This window comes from Phodopus roborovskii, unplaced genomic scaffold, assembly GCF_943737965.1.
Source record: "Phodopus roborovskii unplaced genomic scaffold, PHOROB, whole genome shotgun sequence".
Taxonomy (NCBI): domain Eukaryota; kingdom Metazoa; phylum Chordata; class Mammalia; order Rodentia; family Cricetidae; genus Phodopus; species Phodopus roborovskii.
The window spans coordinates 19,315,450-19,330,566 of NW_026126461.1; the positions used below are offsets into that span (position 1 = coordinate 19,315,450).

A 15,117-nucleotide genomic window follows, 5' to 3' on the forward strand; every position below is an offset into this window, starting at 1 on the left:
ATTCATAGACTTTTCCAGAATGTATTTTAAACATATCACCTTGTGTGGGGAGTGGAGGAAGCCCTGAGTGTGTGAGGCCCTGAGTGAATGCGTGTTGTTGTTATGGGATCAGCTATATAGAGGACACTAGGGGAGTGGAAAGCCTCCCCTTTTGGTCAGTGTGTGGAAGTTGACAGTGTGTGCAGAAAATGTCCATCATAACTCTCTCCCCTGAGGTTTTTCAGAGCTTGAAAACTGACTGCTCCCCTCCAGAGGTTTCTTCTGTGAAGACTACGCCTGTCTCTTTTACTCAGCTGTAGACCATAGACTCTGCCTCCTCGTGTACCTCTGTGCAATAACCCCACTCCTTTGTTCAGCTGTATGAAATAACCCTGAATATGCCGAGCTTCCTGGGAGCTGCAGGATCTCCCTCCCACTGAGAGCTCAGGTCAATCAATCCCAGGTTTCTGTCTGTCTGTCTGTGTTTGTCCTTTCTTCATTCCCTTGCCATCTCAGGCAGGTTTGTCCCTAAAGCCATGCAGCAACCTTGTACCTTTTTTCTTTTAGAGGGAGATATGGCCTGGACCCCTAGACAAGCATATTTCTAGAAAAATAAAACCATCATTATTGTTCAATAGGTGTTTATCGATTGGCTGGTATGCATCGAAGAAACGCTATGAACACAACCTCTTTCTATGGGCCTAAGGAAAAAAAAGAGTCATTGATTTGGGGAGGGCAGTAGAAGCCACTGAAAGAAGGTGATGGGAACTGGGGATTTAAAATACAGGGAGGGGGACATTCTATTTCATACCTGGAAGCTAATGCTGATCCCTTCAGGGCTGGAGAGTAAGCAGACATTAGCAGTTACTGTGAAGGGTGTGTCAGAGATGGGAATAGAAGAAGGCAGGCTAAGAGGGACAGGTGTGTAGCTGGATAGAAGAAAGAACTTCTAGATTTCTAAGGCGCACAAGAGGATGACTATGGTTGACATCAATTAGTTGCATATTTAAAATTACCTGTAGACATTATGAATATTCCCAAGACAAAAAGACATCTCAGTGGCAAGACAGTTTTCTTGATTTGATCATTATACTTCTTGCAAATGTGTTGATATGGCATGCTATGTCACCTAAAAGTTTACACTCTTGTGAGTCAACTAAAAATAAAGTATCTTCCCAAAAACAGCTTCCAGAGTCACGGATTCCTGTGGGACAATTTCCAGCGTCACTATTTACAAGCTGTGAGCACCGGTTTGAGTCACTCTTGTCTCAGTCTTGGTTGAATATAGTTACAAGACGAAGCCAGCAGTGGCACAGGAAATGTGGGCTGTTATTTGACCCAGGAAATGCCAAAGCCAGAAACAGCAAAGCTGCTTTTGTAAAGTTTCATTCCCCACCCACACCCTGCCCTCAGAGCTGCCAGAGAGGAGGGCGTAGGATCTTCCCCTGCTAACCCCAGAGAAATCCTTCTCTTCCAGGATTTCCTGAAAGGTACATCTTCTCCCTTTTGACTTGGGTTCTTTGGTAATTTTAGTGTTTGGGGGGGTGGGGAAAGGGCAGGAAGGAAACATCTTGCCAGACAACTTCTGCTTTTCATCTCACGAGCAGACTTCCCTGAGCAAGTGTCATGCCTGCTGACTTCTTGTAAAGAGGAAAGTACAAGGAATATGAAAGTTAACGTCTGAAAAGTTATCGCACTGCAGGACTGGCTGAAGAATGAAGAACAGATGAACAGGTGAGAAAATTGGAGGAAAAGGGGGGGCACTCTGGATGTGCTCCTAGGGAAGTCAGATTTTTTTTTCCCTGAAGGTAAGGACAGATCTGCCAATCAGGGCAGGTGTTTAGGATTAGGGACTGGAGGGATGGAAGGAAAGCTCTTTTGCCTTGCTGGGCTTTCAAAGGAGTGGAGAGGTTTATTACAACCAGAGGGAGGCCACATATTGAAGAGGCTGTTGTGACCATTCTGCAGAGAAGTCCAGACAGTAGAAATGTTGAGGTAGGGTGGACATACCATGGGAGGAGCAGGACTGAGACTCTTCTCTCGGCTTCTGACACTAAACGGATGGTATTGCCGCCAGCTGGGATAGGAGGTTCTGGACCGGGCTCAAAGGGGACTGCAAAGGACAGACTAGAATCTGGCCTCACCGTGGGCTTTGCTGGGATGGTGAAAGCTGCCCAGTACAAACACATGGACTTCAGAGGCGCCCAGCTGAGAAGGGAGGCAGGAGCTGTGAGGAGGAAGTGGTGGTCAAGGTGTCTCATGAGATGTAGGTCCCAGAAGGAGTCCATCATGTTTGGCAGCAAGAGGGGCCTTGGTGAGTTCAGCCCGGGTATCATGAGTGGAGGAGGGACAGGCTTTCAAAGCAAGCTTCATGCTGTCCCAGGTAGCTGGGCATGTATTCTGACCTCCTCTCTTTGAGGTCAGTACTCACATATGGGGCGCAGGTAAGTAGTTTAGGAGCAGAGCTGGGAGTGGGGGGGTTCACTGAAGATGGGATTAGAGAAGATTATATATATACATATATATGCATACATATTGGTGATTACTGATCAGGAACCAGGTCTTATTTCACACAAGAAAACATCTTTAGTAAATACCAGCCAAAATAAAGTTCAGGCTTATACTGAAAACTGTGGCCGATTAATATTCAAAACACCATTTTCCAAGATTGAAATTGAAGAGCTCTGTAAGAAGCCATGCAAGACGTTAGCCACTGCCACTTTGGTTTTCTCGATTCACTGACTTATGTAACAGTAGTGAGTTCAGATACTACCTAGCAGTCTCTTAAGGGTTTAGTAAAGCATACCCATTCCATTTCTTAACCATGGATAATGTTATTTGGGCAAAGAAGAAACTGACACCAAATAAAATGGAGGCAGATTTGGCAATAAATATATGGTGTTCCATGCCTGCCTTCCTTCCTTCTTTCTTTCCTTCCTTTCTTCCCTCCCCTCCCCTCCCTCCCTGCGCTCCCCTCCCCCATCCCCTCCCATCCCCTTCCCTTTCCTTCCCCATCCTTCCTTCCTTTTCTTTTTTTCAAGACAGGGTTTCTGTGTAGTGCTGACTGTCTTGGAACTCACTCTGTAGACCAGGCTGGCCTGGAATGCAGAGATCCTCCTGCCTTTGCCTCCCAGTGCTGGGATTAAAGGGCTGCATCCCTGTCCGGCTGGATGTCCATTCTTACACAAAACATCAAAACACAAGCCCCAACGGCAAACCATTTTTTATCAAACTACATAAGAGACAACAATGCGTCTTCTTTGAAACAGTGGAAGAAGACTTAACTAAAAACAAAGCAAGTGCTCTAAGATCTAGACTAGAAGAGGAACAGTTGGCGGGGGAAGGTTCCTGGCTATGGGACTGGCAGATGATAGGGGGCGTGGGCAGCGAAGCAGGTGGGAGCTGGGTGTGCCCCAACTTCACCTGTGTCAGATACAGGAAGTCAAGGGACATCCTACTCTGCCTGGGGGGGGGGGCGGTAGAATAAAGCAGGCAGCCACCAGAGAATGGGGAAAATATTGGAAGCATGAAGCAATCCTTCTGAGTAAGTTGTCAAACCCAAGGGGGTGGGGAGGCTGAGGAAGGGCGGCTTGTCTAGGGCTTCCTGAACGATGAAAGGAAGGAAGCTTGAGACCATTTCTCTCACAAGGTAATGAGACTAGCCCGAGAGGAACAGGAAAAGTCAAGCCGGAGAATGGAAGGCTGGGGAACAGACTGTAACAGTGCGTTCTACAGCCCAGGCTGTGAGCTCGTGGGCCCCTCTATGGGAATGACTGGTGTCACCCTTTCCAGTGTGTGTTGACTTGGAAACGAGGGCTGGGTTCTTCCTCTGGTTTTAATTGCACTTCTACACAGTGGAGTAAGATCTACTTCGAACGGTTACGGTAAAGTCTCCATCTTTTAAAAAAAAAAAAAAATCTTTCGCTGATGAGTCAGTTGAAAAGTCTCACTGAAGCTAAAATTCCTAGCAGGCCAGGGCGTCTGCGTCGGGCTTTAGTTACCACCCAGGCGACCCGCTTGAACCCAACACCGTGGTACTGGGATGGAACGGTGGCCGGTGCAGATAACCGGTCTCCCCGGGGCGCCCAGCATAGCCGGCACCCATCACGCAGCAAAGAAACCGCTGCGTTGTGCCCGTGGCCATCCAGGAGAGAGTTTGCACACATGTACGCGTGCACGTCCACGCTCTCCGTGCGCGCACACACAGAGCCGGCCGGCCGCAGCGGACAAACGAGACGGAGCGCAGCGGCCGCCGCTGACATTCACAGCGGCCGCCGTTCCCGAAAGTGCACTTTTAGATGGGCGCGGGGAAACCGGCAAAGACGCAGCACCCGCGCTGAGCACAGCTGCTGCGTGCACTCGAGCCACACGGGCGCCACGTCTCCCTCCACGCCGCCGTGCAACCCACCGCGCTGCACCCTCTTTGGCGGCTGCGCTCTCAAACCCCGGGCGCCGCGCCGCGCCGCGCCGCGCCGTTGCCATGGGGACCAGAGGAAACTTTTTTTCGCCGGCAGGCAGCGGGGGCCCAGGGCCGGCGGCGGCGGGGGCGGAGCTGGCATCACGTGGTCGTGCGGGGCGGGGCGGGGCGGGGCGTGCGGGGCGGGGCGTGCGCGCAGCCCGCAGCCGCCGCCCCCGCCGCCGCCCCCGCCGCCCCCGCCGCCGCCGCCGCGTCTCATTCATGAGGCCCGGCGGGCTCGCCTGTGGCCCGCGGCTCCCGAGGCGGCGGCCCCGCCCCCTGCTCGCCCGCTCCTCGCCGCAGCCCGCCCGGGCCGCCCGCGCGTCCGTCGGCCGAGGGAGGGCCGCGCGCGGAGCCGCAGGTAAGCGGGGGCTGCCGGGGCTCGCGCGCGGCGTCCGAGGAGACCCTGCTCCCCACCGCGGTCCGCGGGCCCGGCGCGGCAGGGGGATGGCGGCCGAGGGAGGCCCCCGGGCCTGGGCGAGGGCGCGCGGGCGGGCGCGCGGGCGCGGCCATCCCCCTGCCGCGGCTGGCGAGGTGCTGTTATTTCCCCCGGGCCGTTGGCTCGCCCGCCCGCCGCCCGCCCGCCGCCCGCCCGCCCGCCGCTGCCTCCTGCAGGCCGAGGACCGGGCTCCGGTGTGAGTAGCCCGCTGCCGTCCACCCCTCGGGGCCCTGCACGGTCCCCGTGGCTGTGCGAGCCAGCCGGAGCTCCGCGGCCCAGTTTTGAACGCCGCGGATCCACCACCACCCCCCATCTCCACGGCATGCGAAAATTATTTTCATTGAAATTTAGGATGGCGTTTCGGAGACACGATTGTGCAAAGCAAGGCTAGGAAGGTCGCCCTCGCTTCCAGAAAGTACTGGAACGCCGGATGCTTGGGGAGACGTGGCTGAACAAGCGGCCGCACGTATTTATTTATTTTCCCTTTTAATTTAATGCATCTTCGAGGCTTCCAAAGATTAGGAGTGGAAACCGAAGCCTCTTGCTTCGTTCGGTGCTGAAGCTTTTTTTTTTTTCCTTTTCTTTCTTTCTTTTTTTTTTTTTTTTTTTTTTTTGCCCAGCAGTAGGGATGCAGGTTAAGTTGTTACTGGACCTCGGGTCGCCTATTTCCATAACACACGGTCAGTTTTGAAATCTATTTTGGGATGATTTGCCTGCTAATTCAGTTCATGTGTTGATCTGACGTTGATTGTTTTCACTGGCTTAAGACTGAGAAGTGTGGCAGGTGACTGGGTTGGCACGGCCAGTCACCAGGTGTAGGAGGAGGCAGGTGTTTTAGCCCTGTGTGGGCTGCCCTGCCCACTGAGCACACTCACATTGCCTGTGGGCAGGCAGCCCGCCACTTGCAGGGCCAGATCAGACCAGAATATAAAGGACAAAGCTATGAGTACCGGGCACTGTGGGTGGCTTCCTCCTTCCAGTTAAATGTGTTGTTAATTGTGTTTTATCGGACCCAAGGATGTTCATGCTGAAATGGTAGTAGGCATAGCTGTGGAACGCCGTTCTAGTTTTCGGGTTTGGCACAGTTGAGGTTCAACGAAGAAGCTGTCTACTCAGGGACTCTGGAACTGGGAGTGCAGTTAAGAAGCGGATAACAGGGTGCCTGGGGCTTTGTTTCTGGTATTGCTGTATGCTTGTGAATTGTGGTTTATTGACTGGGCTGTATCCTGCACCGGGCACAGAATCCCCGCAGGCCAGGTTCCTGCAGCTGTCCGTTACCGCGTACAGAGGCTGGCTTTTAGAAGATCTTCCGTGGGAGCAGGCTGAATGAACGTAGGAAGTTTGTCCTTGTAGGTCACTGGGAGCCGGTGAGTCTTCCTTAAATGAGTTCGTCGTGTTTTCTTGTATGGCGTGCCATGGATGGGTAATCTAGGTGCTGCCACAGGTCAGAGGTGGGCAAAAGTTAAGTGAGGCCAATGAACGTTACCGTGGACATTTCATAGTGTTTAAATAATATTCAACTTAAATATAGCATGGCTCATAGCAGCTATTCTCTTCTGTGCCATAAGCACAGTATACATCAGTCCTGGAACATTGAACTGGAGTAGTTCTTCCTGAGAGGTAGATTGGGGTGCCAGCTCCCTTGGTGTATAGCAGCTTGTCAGCAAAGTTTTTAAATCTAAGTCTCTGAGTCTTCCGTTTAAACTCTTTGTGCTGACCCTGGGGACTATCATTTTGCGTGTTCTGGGAGCAGGGGCTGTAGTACGTGTACCTGCTCTGCCAGTTGGTAAGCAGCGGTGTTGGAGTTTATTTGCTTTAGCTCTCTCTGCTTCCCTTCCTTACTAAGGAAATAAATACTTTTGGCTTGGATGCAGGGTGTTGCTTGCCTTCATGGGGAAATAGCTCACAGCTTTATAGTCAGGGGTGCAGTTGCCTGGATTCTGTAAGAATTATGTCCCATTAAGCATTGGAAGAGCTTCAAGATGCTGTGATACCTTGATGATGATAGTTTTTGTTGTTCGGGGACAGTCTCATATAGGTAGTTCAGGCCTTCAACTTTGCATTGTATGCCACTACAGTTGCTTTAGGAGGTTCTGGGACTTTGTGCATACTAGGCAAGTAGTGTACCAACCGAGCTATGTCACAAGTCCCTTGTATGTGGGTAAGTTTTCTCGTTCAGTTTGCTGACAGCTAACCAGTTTTGGGATCTACCTTCCCTGCCGTGGCCACAGGTGAGAAAGGAGACAGGGATCCTCCTGTCAGTGAGTACCATACTCTTGTGGGACAGGGTCTCCCCTGGGGGTGGTGTGCTCAGTTACGCTGGTAAGCCAGTGAGTGTGTCTCCACTGGCCTCCCAGTGCTAGGATAATAGGTGTGAGAGACCATGGTGCTGGGATGTGAACCCTGCTCTTCATGGTTGTACAGCAAGCAAGCTCTTTTAGTCACCGAGTCATCTTTCCAGCCCCAAACACTTTCCACACTTAGGTCCTGTATTTTTCAAGATGAACATATGACGAAAAATCACTCACTCTTGGGCACCACATGAAGTCAGTAGGGATCCCCAACTGTTGGTAGCAATCTTTATGTAATGGTGGGATGACCAGACTACCACCCTGGCCATTGTAGTCTGTTATCCTCACCTTTACCCCTGTTGTTTGTTTATGGCAGGAAGCTTGAGTTGATGATCTCCCCACAGTCTGGAAGGAGATAAGAGGAAGGAAAAAAGAAAAAGAAGGAAGCCTATGGAGGTGGTTGCCTCAATTGTAATCCAGGCACTTTGTGGTCCTGAGGCAGAAGGAGTACCTGTCCTAGGCTCAGCTAGCCTGGGATACACAAGACCGACCTTATCTCGAAAGAAACAAAGCAAGAATGTGTTAGACTGTAAGGCACATACCTTGTGATGTGACTTAGGGAACGTGGACACTTTTCTAATTTGAACATTGACAACACTTGAGTCTTGTTTTAAACAACCTTTTACATTTACTTGTTTGTGTACCTGTACTTCTGGAGCCAGTGTTAATCCACCATGTGGGGCTCTAGGGATCAAACTCAGGTTGTCAAGCTTGCTGCAGTGCCTTGCTGAGCCATCTCACAGGCCTTAGAGCCCTTTCCATGAAAGCCTGTGGATATTAACTTTCAGTGATTTTTATGCGTGGACTTGGATATTACTAAGAAATGAGGAAAGAAGGTAGAATTCTAACTTGTATGGCCTGTCAAGGCTGTTGTATTGTTAGCACATCCCACCTCCGTTTACCTCTGCACAAAGCCTAGGTAGCGTTTGATTGCTCATTCTTTTAGAGTTCTTTTAGGATTATTTGGGTCACAACTGAGAAAGGTGGTATGGTGGGGGACACAGCTCGGGGAACATGAGCTTTTACAGATCTGTTTGCAGGGTGGCAATTTTTCTTACCCTTGGAGCTTAGAGTTGTGTGGTTTGGTACTTAACTGTAGTGACACACACTCTGTATGAATTGTCGGATGTAGGTTGTATCTTTCGCTAGGCAGACACTGGCTTCCAGAATAGAGGGCCTGGTGGGGAATGGCAGCCAGTAGATTGCTTTTCTAACCCCACCTTTATCCAGTTTCTCCAAGCTTCCTTGCTTCTCCAGTAAGCTTTATTAGCTGCAGTCGAACACTACATTAACTATCACTTGACTATCATCTCATTTCATGTCTTCATTTGCTTCTTATATCAAATCCCCTTAACTTCATGTATTGCTTATTAATGTCTGTATTGTCTCAATGTTTCATTTTTATCAATCAGAAGTATAAAGTGTTAAGTGGTGGTTTATAAATTCTTCGTTTTCAGTTCTTATCTTTCCTGTTCTAGAATGTGCATGACTGAGGATTATTTTCATCCTAGTTCTCTGAGTGTTTGGTTTTGCTTCCCCGGATTCTAATGCCCCAGCTCCCTGTATTTTGATTATCTTCTGCTTTAGGCATCAAATCACTCCACAGGTCTTGATGTCTGTTACTTTGTGCACTGTGCTGCATTGGGATTGCTCTGGAGTCAGCTGTGATTCCTCGGAGTTGTGAATCATTATTAGGGTGAATAACTTGGTCTTCTTAACCTTTCTGACATTCTGTGTAGGCAAAGCCCCTTTGCCTCTTTTGCTTTCTGTAGACATTGACCTAAAGGGAGAAATAACATTGAGTCCACATCCTGGGATGTCAGTCCTTGAGGGAACAGCATAGTGTAGTGAGACAGTAGGAGTTTGGAATTGGTGTCAAGTTGGGCGGGCACCTATGGAGGAGGTGGTGTTTGGGGATAGGCTTTGCCAATGCCCTTGCTTCCGAAAGGGAGAAGAGACCTCAGAAGGACTCGCTGAGACCTAATAGTCAGTGCATTGGGTGTATTTCAGGGTTCTCTCTCTCTCTCTCTCTCTCTGTCTTTAATAGTTGAAATATAAGTAGCATTTAGTGGGGGCCTAAAGAGACAAGTTGTAAATTTTAAGAAAAATGATTAAAAAGCAACATTTCAACAAGAAGATTCTAGATTGTGAAACTGTTGGATTTCTGTTACATTAGTCTTCTTCATTAAAGAGGAGGTACAGTTGGGGACGCATCCTTCAGAAGTGCCAGGATTGGTCCAGGAGTGTGGTACCAAGTAGTCTCTCTGTGTAGCCCTGGCTCTCCTAGAACTCACTCTGTAGACTGGGCTGGCCTGGACCATGTAGAGATCCACCTGCCTCCGAGTGCTGGGATTAAAGGTGTGTGCCACCGATGCCCAGCTCCAAGCAGCTTCTTTGGTGGCTGATTGAATTTTTGCTTTTACCTATTTCTGAAATGGAAGGAATAGTTGATACAGAATATTTATTTAAATACCTGTACAGTGTTTTCTTCGGAGCTGGGTCTTAGGCGTTACAGACTTGCCTTGAACTCCTGATCTTCCTACCTCATCTCCCATATGCCTGTTTTTTTTGTTTTTTGTTTTTTTTTTTTTTTTTTTTTTTTTTTTTTGTTTTATAAAAAGTTAACAAAATTTTAAACAAAAAGTTCATTGATTAGGATTGAAATGAACAAAGTTGTCTGATTTGATTACCTTATTGTTTGAACTGTTACCTAGTATGTCAGAAGTTAATATGAATTTGAAACTGGAATTGTGCTGATATTTTCCCCAGTGCTTAAGTGTGTAAACTGTAGCCTCTATGATAAACAGAGTGCTTCTCTTAGGAGTGGCTAAGTCAGAAATGTCTGTGTTTCGTGAAGCATCTGTGGAAATAAACCTTTTGTTTAGGTGATGGTGCAAGTCTTTATATCTACATATTAAGTTCCCTTAAAATCTGTTGCCCTTGTTTTCAGCAAATAAGAGGCATCTATTTGACATTATAGCTATAGCATCCAATTAAATATGAAGAATGGCTTAAGAGAGAAGCATTGGACAGATACTTGTTAGGAAGGATTGATTTTTTTTTTTTTTCAGTTGTAGGGTTTTCTAATGGCCCATGGCCTACCTAGTTCAAAGTACCCTACTTAACCGGTGTGACCTGAAAGGTAGAACTTTGGAATTTGAGCTTTCAATATGCCTAGTCCACTAAGCTTAGTCCATCAGGTGCTGTGGATGCCTACTACTTAGTCTCTTCTGTGTCTTGGTGTCTGTAAAAGCTTGTGATCACTACTGTAGTCTCTTGATTGAGTACCTTCTTTGGGCAGACATTGTGCTTTACACTAATTATCTCTAAGAGCTTTACACTAATTATCTCTAAAGAGTCACAACAACCCTGCTAGGCAGAGATAATAGCCCTATTTTCTATATGAGAACACCGAAGCTAAGAGGCTTCTGGAAGGCCAGGCAATTCTCATGGCAATAGTCATCCTCTATGCCCTTGCCTTCCTGGCCACACTGCCCAAGGACTTGCAGTTCATATGCATTTATTTGACATTGCTAAATCAACTTTAGGAATCCATTTTTACTTGCGTCTTAATGACAGCGTTTATGAGCGGGTAATAGAGAGAATGCACCTGCTGTGGAGCCTTGGGTTATTCTAAAGTGTTTATGTGTGCAAGGCTGATTGAGCCAGGGAGAGAAAACCAGCTGGGAAAGTAGTGGAGTGGAAGAGGTCCCCCATGCCTGCCAGGTACCTGCTCCAGAACGTTCTGTGCCTGTCTACCATGCGGCTGAGACTGGGTCAGATGAAAGCTGCTCTTCAAGGGATGACACCTGTGTCAGTGTTGGGAAGGAGGAATAGTTACATTCTTTGAGAGGAGGCCTGAGTAGCCACTGTGCTGCTCCTTGAAGGATTTCCTTTGGTAATTATGTTTGCTCCTGGTGTAAGGGATACATCGTATCCCCTCCTTTTGTGGACTGTACTGCACAGGAGGAGTATCAGGTGTCAGCTCTGCATGAATGCCTAGCCTTTTCTGTGCTCAGAATCTGTTCCTCACATTGGTACCCAGCTGAAACCACACAGTGGAGCGTGTGAATCCTTTTTAAACAGGTTTGTCCTTCAGTGTATACTGCTCTCACTGTCCTTGGACTTGCACAGTACTCAATGTGCAGATAAGGTCCCTGTGATGGAATTTTACTCTGTCATGGAACAATGGATGACCTAAGAACTTTAAAAAGAAATATGTTCAGGACCGTGAATACACTTAGAATGTACTAGCATATATTGTGTGAAATAACTGATTTCATTGTGGCATTTTCTCCTGCATACTTTGGTACCTAGTTGACTCGACTCAGTTGTGTCTTTGGAGGTACATCTGCCTGCTTGGCTAGTTGGATAGTAGTTGAGGATATATGTTAGGCCACGCTTACGTAGAAGTTAAGAGGCCAGGCTGCAGGCTGAGGGCTCCAGCTAGAGTAGATGCCAGGGTTGAGGGTTGAGAGTCATAGGACAAGTGGAAATTGTTTTTGTCTGAAAGTAGCCTGTAGTAGTGTTGGGAGATGAACTAGTTACCTTAGATATAAAGCAGATTTTTCTTTCTTTCTTTCTTTCTTTCTTTTTTTTTTTTTAATAGTTTTATGTGCCTTGGTGTGAAGGTGTCAGATACCCTGGAACTGGAGTTACAGTTGTGAGCTGCCATGTGGTTGCTGGGAATTGAACCCAGGTCCTCTGGAAGAGCAACCAGTGCTCTTAACGACTGAGTCATCTGTCCTCCAGCTTGTAAAGTTTTCTAAACTTGAATTTGGGAGGATCAGGAATGGGAATGGGATCCAGTTTAAGAGATTGGAAGCAAGTGAGAAGCAAAAGAAATACTTGGAACAATTACTATGTTTATATTTTTAATGTACTAATGCTTATTTGAAGGATTTTTTTTTCATTCCAAAGAAACCATTTTGAGTGCTCGCATAGAATTTCTTCCTGGACTCCTAACCTTCCTAGTGTCTACATGCAATTTTGTTGCTATCAATTGTTAAAGCCAAAAAGTAGCATATTTGTGTAATTAATCTTAATAAAATTGTGAAACAATTAAAATCATTTTGTCCTGTATATCAATAAACACTAGTCACCCTCTGTGAGAGTTTTAATTGTCTGTTTGATACAGCGTAGGAAATGGCCTGGGAAGAGCATCTCCATGAAGGATTGATTGTCTGCTTCAGGTTGGCATGTGAGAATATGTGTGGAGGTTACTTGGTTGCTTTTATTCAAGTGGGAAGACCCAACCTGAAAGCAAGCTACACATTTCCTTGTTTGGAGCCAATAACTAAAAGTGATCACTTTTTTTTTTTTATTCCAAAGAAACCATTTTGCCTTATGATAACTTCTCAACATAACAAATACTTTCTCAATCTCTGTTGCTTATGTGTTCATAACTAAATATTGTTTGGAACTAAGCATGTCCACTAATTTCACTTTTTAACATACACTTTCCCCCTTTGGAGTGAACAGTGTTTCTTTGTGTTTGAGTTAGTTTAGAGAAGTACAAGCCTCCAAAAATGAGTGTACGCATTTGTGATACCTTTGTGCGAACGTTTGCAGTTAGCTTTTGGAGTTTGTAGCAGGGACAGATTCTGGTGGCTGCTGGAAGGAAGGCTTTGAGAACACTTGGTCTGTGGGGGTGTATATGTAAATATGTATGTTGTGGGAGGGTACGATGTCCTGGGATGTGAGAAAGTACCACTTCTTTCTGCACCTTCCCTACCTGTTGAAATGGGGGTGTTGGTAGCCGTTGCAGATAACATGTAACACTGCATCTTTTTAACTTCACCTGTGTACCTGGCGACTGACTTCAGGTTTTTAGTTGATTCTGTTTTAGCATTACCCTTACTGATGATTCTATTAATAAAAATGTAACTGTGAAGGAGATGATTAAAAACAACCAAATGTACAAAGACTGTTTTGGTTTTCGTGAACATCTCTCTATTTAATTAGTGGTAGAATTTTTTATTCATTCATTCATTTATTTATTTTCCCTTTGAGGTAGGCTAAATTTTTAGAAATAATTAAAAAGTTATTCACCAGGACAGTGGTGGCACAGTACACAGGAGGCAGAGGCAGAGACATCTGAGTTTGAGGCCAGCCTGGTCTACAGAATGAGTTCTAAGACAGCCAAAGCTACACAGAAAACCAAAAAGTAAAAAAAAAAAAAAAAAAAAAAAAAAAAGACAGTTTGTCCTGCATATAAGAGTAGGTATTGTGTACTACCTAAATGAAATGGCATTGGATGGCTCAGTGGTTTACAGTGCTGTGCGCTCTTCCCAGTACTCAAGTCAGATAGCTCGCAAGTACCAGTAACCTCAGCTCCGGCATCCACAAGAACCTGCACTTGCACACAGACTCCATATCTAAAAACAAATCCTTAGAAAGAATTCTTCCAGTAGGAAAGGAACTAATAGTATACCAGATGGTCATATATTGATTCATCACATCTTGAAGAGGTGACTCAAATGGCGTTCGTGTTAAGTAGATTTTGCTTAGCTGTAAAGGTGGTAAAGAGTACTGCGTGCCCAGATAAGCTGAGAGGATGCCTCGCCTTGCTGAATGCAGGCCCGGGGGGCTCAGCTGCTAGCTCCACCTTTAAGGGCTCTTCTGACCCATTCCAGTCTCCTTCTGTCTGTGGCTGGAATGTGAATTAGATCTGCCCTCCTCTTGTACAATGAGCTGGAGTGGGATTCCATTGATTGAGCTCTTTGGAATGGGAAAATGACGTGTAAAGCTAAAACAGACTCAAAAACCTCTTGATGTCTGAGGATTGAGATATAGTCCTTTGTGTGTTTTGTGCCCCTCTGAATGGTGAGCCCCATAGTGGCAGTTACTGGTTACACATGACTGACTGCACATGGGCCTTGGGGGCTTTTTTCAGCTGGTAGTTTTGTTCTTCTAGTAGTTTCTGGGCTGCATGTCATGGAACCCTGAGCACGGTCCTCCTGGTAGGCATTGCTGCCCGTGATTCTACAGAGCAGCGCTGATGAAGGTCTGGTCCCGGCGAAACTGAGAAGGGTGTGTGCAGGTGAGTGGAGGGGAGAGCTGTGGTGTGAAACCACCTCACACCCGCTGGCCCACGGACATTTCTAAGGACCTAGTCAGAACAGTCACTGGTCTGAACTGGTCATTCTTGTGTTGGCTGTGATGGCATACAGCTCTAATCCCAGCCCCCCCCCCCCCCCGGGCGACTAAGGGGCATCATGACTTTGAGGCCAGCCTAGGTTGCCTAGTGAATTCTGCCAGGGCTGAATTGTGAAAGCCCATCTCAAAGCTAACCAACCAACCAAACAGAACTAACTATGCAAATGAACCATGCTGGTGACTCCCAAGTAGGGACATTCAAAAGTGACCAGATGTTGTTTTGATTGTCACAATTTAGGAGAGGGTGCTGCTGACATCTAGTGGTTGGAGGCCTGGGGCGCTGCATGTCTTCATTTCCAGAGAATTATCTGACCCCATATTCAAAGGCTGGAGCACCCAGACCTAAATTATTAAAAGCTACGAATCCAGTCAACGCTGCGTTCCCACTGACACCCCCACACCACTCCGCTCCCCTGTCAGCCTCCAGCTGTCTTTCTGGTGTGGCCCAGGACTTCCAGGGCACACACACCAGGCGATGTGACTGATGCTAACCACCCGATCTCTTAGGTACATTGATTATGTGATTTAAAAATGTTCCTAGAAGTCTGAAAAGAGAAACACTGTTTTCCAGATGCTCTGATATTATAGTGCCTTCTGGAGTGCAGGGGTGAGGGGGGTTGGAGGCAATAGCCTATAGTAGGCACTGTTTGGTTAGTGAATACTTTGTTTTATATGTATATGTATATGTACACATGCACACACACATATATATATATATACATATATTTATTATT

General features: G+C 47.0%; 1 protein-coding gene across 1 annotated transcript in view; it reads left to right on the plus strand.

Annotated features, from left to right (window-relative positions):
* Nucleotides 1–4,724: 4,724 nt before the first annotated feature.
* Lpin2 (lipin 2) overlaps nucleotides 4,725–15,117 on the plus strand; it is a 59,211-nt gene continuing 48,818 nt past the window's right edge. Inside the window, exon 1 of the mRNA XM_051190921.1 lies at nucleotides 4,725–4,796. The gene's annotated coding sequence lies outside the window, so the exon portion shown is untranslated. The remainder of the gene's footprint in view (nucleotides 4,797–15,117) is intronic.